Source organism: Callorhinchus milii, unplaced genomic scaffold (assembly GCF_018977255.1).
Source record: "Callorhinchus milii isolate IMCB2004 unplaced genomic scaffold, IMCB_Cmil_1.0 Scaffold4, whole genome shotgun sequence".
NCBI lineage: Eukaryota > Metazoa > Chordata > Chondrichthyes > Chimaeriformes > Callorhinchidae > Callorhinchus > Callorhinchus milii.
Window position 1 is genome coordinate 11773285 of NW_024704745.1, and position 12203 is coordinate 11785487.

Genomic DNA, 12203 nt, shown 5'->3' on the forward strand with positions numbered 1-12203 from the left:
GTAGAATTTTATAGTGTTTGTTTATATTTGAACATTGAATTTCTGGGAAAGGCCATATCTGGTGGCCTGCCCATGAACCCCATCGTGGCATTTCCTGTCACTCGGATAGTGACTCTGGCAATGGGATGTTCACTCCAGAACCTGCTTAAACGTTCAGCACTTTGACCCAGAGCAAACAGTTGATACAAATTGGGTCTGGCCTGATTCAGGGTGCAGAAAATTGCCATTTAATATTAATAATAGCCTCTGGTAATTGGCTTCCCTCTGGAGCCAAAGAGGTAATATAAAAACATAACTTGAATTTAATAACCACAGCAAAATTATTGCAGCTGCTTTTGTGAAGACGGAAGCGAGGGAGTGTAAATTGGTATAAAGTTTGACAGCCATTGTAAGTGTAAATGTCTTTGACAAAAATAAATACCTGTGAAATTCGGCTGTCAGTACTTCTGTCACAGGAGCCATGTATTTCATGACCTATGACAATATTACTACAAATCAATCATATTCCCTAAAAATTCATCATACCAACCTACAGCTGTCATTTTAACTTCTATAAGGTGTCAAGACTAATCTACAGTATGAAAGGCAAATAACCATTCTAAATGGGTATCTTGACCAATCTGTCAGTAGGATGCAAACCAGCCGGATTCTAGTTCTTCAATGTGCTCGAACTGTTAATAAACTGCAGTTTAGATCTTCTATTCCCTTTAAAATGTGTTTTGAAGCTTAGGCAGAATTCAGCCACGTTTCTCTGGAAACTCCACAAGGAAGCATTTTACTCATAGGTGACTAGAGTATTTATAGTCAGAAGACATTAGAAGGAATGCACATAGTCTTCAAAGAAGTACTGCCATTTTAATCTGCATGACATCTTAATCTGTAAGGGATACATTAACTCAATCATTGTTTGTTTAAACATGGAGAAATCTAAGTGCCCTCAGGACTTTGCTACAGCTATTTTGTAAAGGAATGCAGAGGCAGAAGTTTGCACTGTCGACAGTGATATCAACTCCAGCTGTTAGTTTTGATTTGTAATATGAGTTTTTCCCACAGTGGTTTCAAATACTTAAATTTCAAATCACCTACACACATTGTCCTTTTCAGAAGTTGTTCTTCCCCCTCGCCCAATCGTATATTTTCCTCCCCTTTCTTAAACCATCACCAGTTTCTAAAGGCTATTCCATCTCATTGCTTCCATAAGCACCAGAAGCATGACTTCTCACTAATTCTTTTATTTGTTGTAAATTAGTACAACATACTGATAATTACAGCAAGAGTTGTGATTTTTTTAAAAAAGGGTTTGTAAAGTTTATTCATCTTGAAGTTCTTGTTTTGAATCTGTTAGAAATCCATCTTATCTTATTTAGGTTTGCCTTGGTTTGTTAGTTAGCCTTGTTAGTTTTATCTTACATTATCTTTTGACATTTTGAAAGGAATCTGCTTAAGCAGCAGTCTTCCTCATTGAACAATTATCCCGATAACTACAATATCCAAATTGGATTGTTTGTAGTGTTTGCAGGTGCCTATTACACTGCAAAATGCACAATACAGATAACTCACATAGACCAAGAACATTCTTGGGTTGGGTTGTTAAATTGACATGAAAGGCCCTTCTTCACACACACACACACACACTGCTATTTCCCATGTATCTTAGCTTGTATTGCTTCTTATCAAAATCCACCCCCAATATTTGAATTGATTACTTCTCTAAGTTTATAAGAATAATAATGTTTATGATACAGATTAGTTGCTGCATTTATTTCTACCTAGTCTCTATAATGTACTTCAGTGTTTTAATGTGAAAGGCAGTCACCATTTTCCTGAAATACCAGTTCAGTGTACGTACCCAATGTGTCAGCCTTTAGTTGGCTTCCTTTACCATCACCCAAATTAATTTCTTTGGCATAGCATTGAGTACAGTAGTAGACACCAATCTTATCAGTTCCATTACTCAACAGAGGAAACCTCTCCAATCTTTTATATCAAGATTTGGGCAGGCCGGTACCATTACAAGGTATTGTGAGGGAAAGAATAATAATTTTGAAAACCTCCTTTTAGGAATTTGTCTTATGCTGCCCTCTTTGTCAGAATATCTTGTTGCAAAACTTTTAAGATTTGTTGAGACTTTGTGAAAGACTCTTTTAAAGCTTGCAGCTTTTCCAAAGTTAGCCTTGCGTGCCAAGCTTTATTAATAACACCATCTTCATATCATCGTAATGTCAATTGAAGCTAGATGTCTCTTTATAATGATTTGAAATAGCTAGACCCGCAGGACCAATTTACAGAATTTTCTGCGTCATCCCACCACCTTGCCCCCTTGTTACCGGTTTTCAGATTGCATCTGCAGAACTTCCTGTGTCACTGCCTACGTTCACCTCCTCTTTCTCCCTGGTGCAACATGAAACTCTGCCATTAAAAGCTCAGGCACTAACCCCACATGAAAGGTACCAGTTAAACGCAAGTTGTTGTTTCTTTTCTGAGGTCAGTAGGTATTACCCTGAGCAATGGATAGAATATAGATTAGGATGCTATAAAGAATTAAGCAGCTTCTGCTGAGGATACCAACAGAATCTAATGTCCATGTCGTAACCCACTGCTCTCTGTTCAATATCTTTACATAATGGTTTAAGAGTTATGAACGTTCACGTTCATTACTTCCTACCATTCTATTGATCATTATTTTGGACCTCCAGATCAAAGTAAAAGAAGAATTCTTAATAATAATAATAATCCTTGCATTTGATATAGCACTTTTCACGTCGGGAGGACGTCCAAAAGCGCTTCACAGAATATACTGTAAAGTGAATTGACTGTATATTTCTGGGCGAACGCGGCAGCCAATTGCGCACAGCAATGTCCCACAAACAGTCGTAGATTGAAAATGACCAATTTATTATTGTTTTTGGTTTTGGAGGAATTATTATTAGGGGTGTGGAGTAAGGAAACTTGCCCAAGGTTTCGCCCTCTGCCTGGAATTGAACTCAGGTCTCTCGCTTGCAAAGTGAGTGCTCTAACCATTGAGCTACAGGACTCCACACAAGTAAACTATGATCATTATAATTGTGTGTTTCTTATCTAGAGGAGCATTGAAGCTAGATTGTATTCCCTGTAGACTTATTTTTAAACTTTATAACCAGTGATCATAAGAATGTTATTTCGAAACTATTTGAAGGAGTGGATATATTGTGTAAAGTTCTAAAGTGCTGTACACAGGATAATTTAATGAGTTGCAATGCAGTAATTTTGAGTGATTATGATGCCATAAACCATTAAAGCAAGTCACGAGTGGTTTACCACTGAACAAAGAGATTGCTTTCCATTCACTGCTTAGTTTTACAGTGGAATATGCCCACTTTTCCCTTGCATGAGGTGAAATAAAATGTAGTTCCAAAGCAATTTAAATTGTGAATTATTTGCAGGAACTGAAGCTTGTAGCTGTGCACCATGATGTGTATGACAGTTAAAATCATTAAACGTGTTGATTAATGTGCATGTATATTGTATATTGGGTGGTCTACAGATCTTTGTACAATCACTTCATTTGTAATTTGAAGTATTCCTAAATATTATCTTGCTTGTATTTATTTTTTACTTTGTCATTACCATCCAAATAGTAAAAGGAGATGGGATCTTTTTGGTAAGATAAGTTTAATGGAGCTTAAGTATAAGGCATTTGCATGTTAACATAATGTAGACTGATGGGTATTGTCAGTGAAATACAAACCCTCTTCAGTAGAAAACAATTGCACCCCCCCCCCACCATATTTAAGTCACGTTCATAATGCCAGACTTGTGTTCATTACCTCCAGATGGTCCAACAGCTACAACCATCTAAAATTGTATTGTTGATAGTTTCTGTAGCTGAAGTAGGCACCCACCATTACACTCCACATAAATAAATCCAAGTGATAATGCTGCAAAGATTTAAAAAATACCCTCAATTTATTTTGCCTAAACAAGTAGCCCAACAGTCTTATGTCAGGATTAATGTAAATGAAGGCAATGATTTAAGTGGAAGTGAATTTTTTTGGTCCATTTAATTTTTTTGTGAAAAAATATTTTGAGATAAACTAAGTTGTTGCAGATGCTATAATTTGTGGGGGTACTAATTATATTGCTCCGTTTGAAAGATAATATTGTTTTGTCCAATGTAGAAAGAATATTCCAATAGTTAATGCGTTTTCTTTTACAAATTTTGATGCCCTTATGTGGACGTGACAAGCCATGTATTCATTGACGCTTTTTAAAAGTATGAATTGAGAATCGTGGCTTTTCTTTGAGGGTAACAAAGTGATGTTTCTTCCCCCATAACAATACGGAGAGGAGAAAGGAAAGAGATTTCAGTTGTGCGAATATCAACAAAACCTTGTCTCCCAGAGAGGATAAAATGCATTTTATTTTATGGAATAGTGACATTTTGGTACAAATTCAAAATACGGTTGTACAGTAGAACATTGAATATCCAAACTAATCTGGATTGGAGGAGATTGGGATAATCAACCACGTGTTTTTAATCCTTTGCGCACATGACTTGCTGTACCCTTAATCACTCATGATGCTGTTGTGTGTTTTTTCCAAACAAAAATAGTTGTGCTGGGGCTCTGTGTGCTCTTGTCCATTTGATGTTTTGATCGGTCTGTTCCCTCAATTAATTTCAAATTAGAATTTTACAGAGCAGATGTCCATTGGACCAGTGCTGTCTATCTGAAAGAGCTATATTTCCTGCTGGACAACACGCACTGTAATGTCCAGAGATGCAACCCTTCGGATGAGTAATTAAAAAAACAAGATTCTGTCTGCTTTTAAAGATTAAAGATCTTCTGATAATATTTGAAAAGGGAAGTGACTCTTGGCCAACAAATCTCCAGTTAAATTTTCCTTTCACTTCATACTGTTTGTGGTACCTTGCTGTACATAGAAATTAACTCACATTGTCCAAAAATAGAAACAGTACACCTAACAACAATTCTCTCTCTACCTTAAACTAATACCCCATCCTTAACACGCAACACCCATAATTTCTCCTCCTTGCTCTATCCTCTTCCCTATTATCTTAGTGAAGCATTTTTGAGGTGGTTGTCCTTTATGAAAGGATCTATAAAAGTGTAAGTTGTTGATTTTAAAACAATATTAGTTCCAATGAAAAAGCTCTTCGATCATCTGATCTCTTCCCTCCAGAATACTCGCCCTCATCATCCTCTGAATACAGAATCAAGCTGCTTTTTAAATGAGTCCAGCCTCCTGGATTCAACCACCCTTCCTGGCAAGCCGTTCCAGTCATTAATTACTCTTTAGGTAAAAACCTTGCTGGAACCGGTCCTGAAATAACCCTTGAACTTTACACCTATGTTTTCTTATTCTATTATCTCGGTGCATCCAAACGTATTGTTACTACTTTATTTTTTCAATTCGATTTAAAATGTTATACACTTCTACAGTGTCTCTTCTGAGTTGTCTTCTCAAGACTAAAGAGCCCTAGCTTTTTTTCAATCGTTGCTCATAGCTCAATCCTTGACTACCAGTGAATTATTCTCATTGTTCTCCTCCACACTGTCTCTCAGGTTTGGGCAGCCCACAGTGCCTCGTGAGTAGAACTGTACGTATTACTCTGGGTGCGGCCAAACAAGCACTTTTCATCCTGTATGACGTCTGGGGATCTAACCTGGTTTAGCAATGTAGCCCAATATCCTGTTTGCCTTGTTTATTGCTGCCTGTTGACTGAAAGTACAGGAAGACAAGTTTTGAGGTAGGCCTTGAAAGTGGGGAAATATGGGATTTAAAAGGTTAGCTGGAATCATTTGCTGATTCACTTGCATTTGTTGGCCAACTCAAACCCATGAGCGTGCCCAGTCAGGTGGTAATAAAATTTAAATGCTTTACACACTTTTCAAAGACTCTGTTTAGGCGCAAAATATGAGCGAAGGCTAGACTGCAATCAGTTTCAACTATTCACTCTAGGTCATGGACTAATACAGACTTGTTTCGGATGTACTTCCTGTTTCTATGACTAATCGCTGGGTGTAACTTGCCCACGGCTACGGTTATTCATAATGGAAAAAAAAAGTCCAGACATTTCAAATGAACTCTTCCCTTAAACTGAATTCTTTATTAACCAAGCTGTGAAATTCTGCTTGGATCAGAAATGGGTTACATAATAAATTAATCCAGGATTGCTTTGCATTCATGTGCTATAATTTGTCTGCCGGCAAACATTACTGGCTTATAAATCCCATTGGTTTATGATATGTTGGTTGAAAAAGTAAACTAGCTTGGTTTGCAGTTGACTTAAAAACAGGAATGGGCTTGACTATTATGCACAATCTCACCCTCTCCTCTTTAACTAGGCCTGCCATCATGAATGCGTTCATATGGATGAGATTTTAACTCCTTGAGTACTGCAGCACTTTTTCTGACTGAACACGTCAGCCATGTGTTTGTGTACATCTTCTGTTCTGATATTCAAATATCTAAAGTTTGAATCTATAAATTGTGGTATGCATTAGCCTATAAAACAGTCACTACTTTTCAATACCGTGAATTACATTTGATAGAACACCTTTTACGTCAGGAGGATGCTTTGATGCTTTCCCTGAGTCATACTTATGATATTGCTCTGGCTTCTGAATACGACTAGTATTTTGAAACTGATAATTTTGGGAGCCACTTTTATTCAGATATATATTTTAACCGAGTTCAATTTTATCTACAGAAAAGAAAAATTGTCGATCCTTTTGACTTTTTGAAGCAGAGAAGATCTCCACCAGTTAAATGACTATTCTCTTCTGCCAACCCCCGCCCCTCCCCATCAACCGAGAAAAATAAACCCATCAGTAGATTTGATGTATGGTAAAGGGGCAACAGGACAACCTCAGCACAATCTAGATTCAGTGCTAGTGAAAGCCCATTGATTTGATCAGAATCTGAGGACATCTGTCAGTAGCATTCAAATTCATCATTGGGTGGTTGCTGATTACTGGAGAAGAGATCTTGTAGAGTTAGAATCTGAAGATTTGGTAGATAAAATTGACTTCCTAAATGAAAGAACTGTCACGTCAACTTCACAAAATGCTATCAAGAAGGCACTTCCGGCTTCAATGCTACAATTTCATTGGCTTTATTCCATGAAATCAGTTTATTAAAATCCTATAATTGTAAATCATTATGCAAGACATTCTCCTTTAAATATCAGTATTATTTTAAATATTAATAATCTTCCAAAACAAAGAATTCTTTACTGGCTCCTCAACCGTCTACAATGCTGCTTTAATATTTAGCACACTATTTCAATCTACCAATTAAAAATATACAGCCCTTAAGCGTGCTGTTTCGGTTTCTATTGACACTGTTTCGAAAGGGTATACAATATGAATGGAATTGTTGATTTTCAATTTATTTTGTTTCAAATGTTGATGGGTGCTGCAGATGTTTATTTTCCGTTTTTTTGCCATGGTTGACTTCCAGATTTTTAATGTTGCCACCGATCTCACTTCCAGCATATGTGCAAGCAGCAATGCAAACATCACTTCTGATGAAGTGATGTTAAGAGACACATTCAAAGCATTCCAGGAAGTGACCAGCCACAAGCTCCAGCTCATGTAAAATCGCACCGTCCACACCCTTAGTTGTGCAAAACTGCATGCTCACCCTGTGCTCACCAAGGTCCACTGTGTTCCCCATCTCCCAGCACGTGGAGTTTCTGGTTGTTAGTCATTGGCGGATCGCTTTTCCGGGGGTAATAACTCCTTCAAGAATAATATACTAAATTGGTCACTTCAGTTTGTGGGACACCGCTGTGTGCAATTGGCTTCCACATTTCACCCATAAAATATACAGTTTACAGGATATTCTGTGCAGTGCTTTGAGACGTCTCAAAGACGTAATAAGGCGTTATATCAAATGCACAGATTATTGTTATTACTGAATTTTCTTCCCACTTCTGTTGAAGCTGCTGAATTCTGCTTGGTTACAAAGGAAAACACATCCTTAATAATAATAATAATAATCCTTGCATTTGATATAGCGCTTTTCACGTCTTCTAGACGTCCCAAAGCGCTTCACAGAATATACTGTAAAGTGAATTGACTGTATATTTGTGGGAAAATGCGGCAGCCAATTGCGCACAGCAATGTCCCACAGACAGTCGTGGATTTTAAAATGACCAATTTTTTTTTTTTTTTGGAGGGATTATTATTAGGCTCTGTGTGGAGTAAGGAAACTTGCCCAAGGTTTCGCCCGGCCTGGAATTGAACTTGGGTCTCTCACTTGCAAAGCGAGTGCTCTAACCACTGAGCTACAGGACTCCACTTAAGTACTTGGGTCAAGTAGTCATTCATTGGGTGCAAGTCCAAAGAGTGAGAGTAGGAAGATTTGGCGGGTGTTGAACAAACTCATCAATTAGGATTTAGGTCCATACCTCCAAGGCTTTCAATGCAAGGAAATAGCCTTTACTGCATTTCCATATCTGGCTGGAGTATTGCATTGTTAAGAACCTCTTCAGTGCTGCAATGATGTAATGCGAACAAATTTAGACACCAGCAAAATTTAGTTGCTGTAGTTTGCCATAATCCTTTCTGTAATATACTGGAATTAAAACTTCACATTTTCCTCTCTCTAGGCTATTATTGTACTTGTCGGTTGGACACCCATTTTGCCCTGACCAATTCTTATGGCTTCCTTTTATTTTTTGATCACTCACAAATTTGGGGCCATGAGTAACATCTTGGGGCAGCGGGTGAATCATGCCCTTTATTCAAATTGAGTACTATCAAAACATACACATTGATTTTATTTCAAACTAACACTTGTACAATGCGCACATGATTCTTTATATACTGTTTAAAGTTAATGAGATCAATTTGCATTTGTAACAAATACCGCAATCATTTTTTAAAAGGTTCTTGAATGCACATTGTAAATATTTAAAGTTTGTGCTTGCCCATCATTATTCAGCAGTGTGGCTTGAGGCTTTTTGCTGCTGATGGTTTTTCTGGTGCTGCTAAAGTTTCTCCAGTTGTGGGGTCACTCATTGTAGAAATGGAAATGAACTTCCACGAATTGTACAACATAGTTGTGTGAGATGTATCTCTGAAGTAATGGCTGTCAGACACCATGAGGTTTAAAAGGATAAACTTCTGGCGAGTTGAGAAAGTGTAAAGATAAATAAATGTCAGTCTGGTTTATAGACATTGCTCTTTTAGATTTCTTTAATCTCTAATTTTCTTGCTTAAATCTTACTCCATCTGGTTATTCTACAAATTACTCGCCTGAATTAAGTATTGTTTAAATTCACTACATTTTTAATGGGCTTAGGGTTTTTGTTTTCTGATGATGGTAGGACTGAATATACCTATACTGACCGGCCTATTTGAGAAATACAATCTGTAGGTTTGCCCATTATGATTTCAAGAAATTCAGGTATATTTGGAGTTCAGTGAAACCCTGAATATTGCTCAAAATAAAGTTAAGTTTAATTAAACAAATATGCCGTGACATGAATCGGTTGCATCAAATAACGCATAGAGATTTCATATCGTTTCCATGACTTGCCAACTCAATTAACGAGCCAGGCTGAATAATGTCCTTTATTCTCTTTAAGGGAGGTTGCTGATATTCGCATGTTGTTTTGAAAACAATTTCTCTATTTATGGTTCTCCTTTTCCTCCCAGCAAAAACACTTACCGAGCACAGCATCGTTCATCTTTCTCCCAGATGTACTGTGCGTTAGTGAATTAATCATGACTAGTCCATTGGTACAGTACTAAAGCCAGCTAGTTACCTCTAAATTCCTCACCTTATTTATGAACACCAAATGGTTTGCTGGTGCTCTGGTGGCAAGCCAGTTTCGTGGCAAGCGACCTGCCTTTTTATTAAAAATGCATACATTTACTATTCTCAACAGCACCACCAGCAGGAATTTAATGCTGTTTCAGTATGGAGGAAGATCTGAAATGCAGTATTCTTGAAGCTGTCTTGCTCGTCCAATTCTTCTATTAATTCTAGAATTCTAATACTGTCCGAGACTGGACAAATGAAAAAACGATTTTATAGCAATTAAGTCTGCACTTTATTATCAATTATTTGAACCACTTATTCAGTTGTTTCGGTTTAGAGTAAAATGTTAGGTTAATGGAATGTTAGGTTACCTTTTTCTTCCTTCCTTTTTCTTCCCTCTCCCATCACCATCGAACGGGGGCACCAGCGAGCAATACAGCTGTTACAGTGTGACTTATCCAAAGCAGTTTTATAAAGGCTTCAGCTATATCCTTGTTATAGAATTTGCAACACCAAAAAATTGGTAATTTTTCATGATTTTTTTTTAACAGAAAATACAGTTGGGAATTCTGATATGACAAAGCAAGGATTGGTGAATTGTATTATAAAGCTTATGTTCCTTTGTAAATACCTATCAAATCGCAAAGCGAGTTGCACATGTGATTCATTCAGTTTTAATATGCAGATGAATAAACTGCTCAAGTAACTCATAAACACAATAGGAAACTCCTAAAATTAGTTTGCAACGATAATTTAGTGCTGTTTTCTACCCTGCTCTGTGCATGTTGTACATGTATAATTAGTCTTGTTTGGGCGTTTACCTCTGCTTTGTTTTCCGCTTTATTGGCAACAGATTCCATATACACACACAAGGGAGTAGGTTTTGAACCCATTTGTTTTCTCCTTTTATGTCTCAATCTTTTCCTTTCAGTAGTCTATTTTTACTTGTGTTTTTGTAAGCCTTTTTTTNGTTAGTTTTGCAACTTAGCAATATTGTGTACATCTCTCTCTCATCCTGAAAGAATCTTTGATTTCATATCTTTAGAGGTGTTTTTGACTTGGAATATGTCAGCAGTTTACAATAGTAAGAAACTAGCATTGCCTGGTATAACAGAATTGGTAACTAGCTGTTGCACATTTGAGTGCTTACATGACCATTGTACATGTCTCATTAGCTTGAGGTTGGTGGATCATTGGGCAGTTTTCTTACTCCCCATGCCTCTGTTTACTGTAAGTACGAACCCGGTTATTAGTCGAGTGGCGGATCGCTTTTCCAGAGTAACAATCACTTCAAAAAAATTAAAAGTAATTTGGTCACTCAATTCATGCTTGTGGGACACTGCTGTACGCAATTGGCTGCTGCATTGAGCCCACAAAATATACAGTCAATTCACTTTACAGTATATTCTGTAAAGCGCTTTGAGACGTCTCGAAGACGTGATAAGGAGCTATATAAAATGCAAGGATTGTTATTCTGCAGATTTTATGTAGCTGAGCCTGCATTCTCATCAGGTGCAGAAAAGGAAGTAGAAAAATCAACTCAAGCTGCCACTCATCACAATCCAATGACTGGCGCAGGAAAGTGAGTGAGGATAGGATCAGGCACAGCTGTAATGTCTTTCATGCTTAGGCTGCTAACATTTGCTGTCCAGTTCACTACAAGTTAAATGAGGTGCCAGACAGATGCCAACATTCTTGGAGCTATCCTATAACAGGACGTCCAGTTTGCAGGAAAAGGGGTAGAAAATTGTAACTCATTTTTTTAAAACAAAATTGGTTCTACTTTGAGATATTCTATTGATTGAAACAAAATTGTGTTGTGAACTTTATCTTAAGCAATACTATCTTCTGAACTGAACAAGAGAGAATAACCAATATGGTGAGCTGGGTGAAACTTTTTCAAGAGCTGGTGATGAGGACCAAAATTGTCTGCTAGAAAAATGTAACCTTTAATGAACTAAAATCATGCTCATCACTTTGGAAAGCTAAATCACAAGATTGCAACAGAGATTCGGATGAGGATGGCTCTTCAGTCTTTACAAGTGGTGGTGGGGTGAGATTTCACCGAGCATACTCTCTTTAAGAAAGCCTATGTATAGAGACATTATCTGTTATTATATTTCTTATATTTATTTTGTACTTTTTTTATAGCTGATCAGGAGCTTTTTCACTTTGTAAAAAATGTATTCTTTTGGAAGGGGAATCATGAGTAACTTCCACTATTGTGAAATGGAGATAAATAAAGATTGTCCGATTCAATTCAGCCTGTAAATGCGGGAGTAATGAAGGATGGGGAAGTGGTGTTATGATTTAGGAGATAATTTGTTTATAAAACACGTCGAAAGCAAAGAAATCTAGGTGGTATTGATCGGAAACTGAATGGGACTTGGGTGCGTGTATGACTTGGGTGATCATACGATTTACAAAGA

At 37.2% G+C, this 12203-nt stretch overlaps 1 protein-coding gene across 3 annotated transcripts in view; it reads left to right on the forward strand.

The window, feature by feature from the left end:
- gsk3ba (glycogen synthase kinase 3 beta, genome duplicate a) overlaps positions 1–12203 on the forward strand; it is an 84258-nt gene that overhangs the window by 44641 nt on the left and 27414 nt on the right. The gene's annotated exons all lie outside the window — the stretch shown is intronic.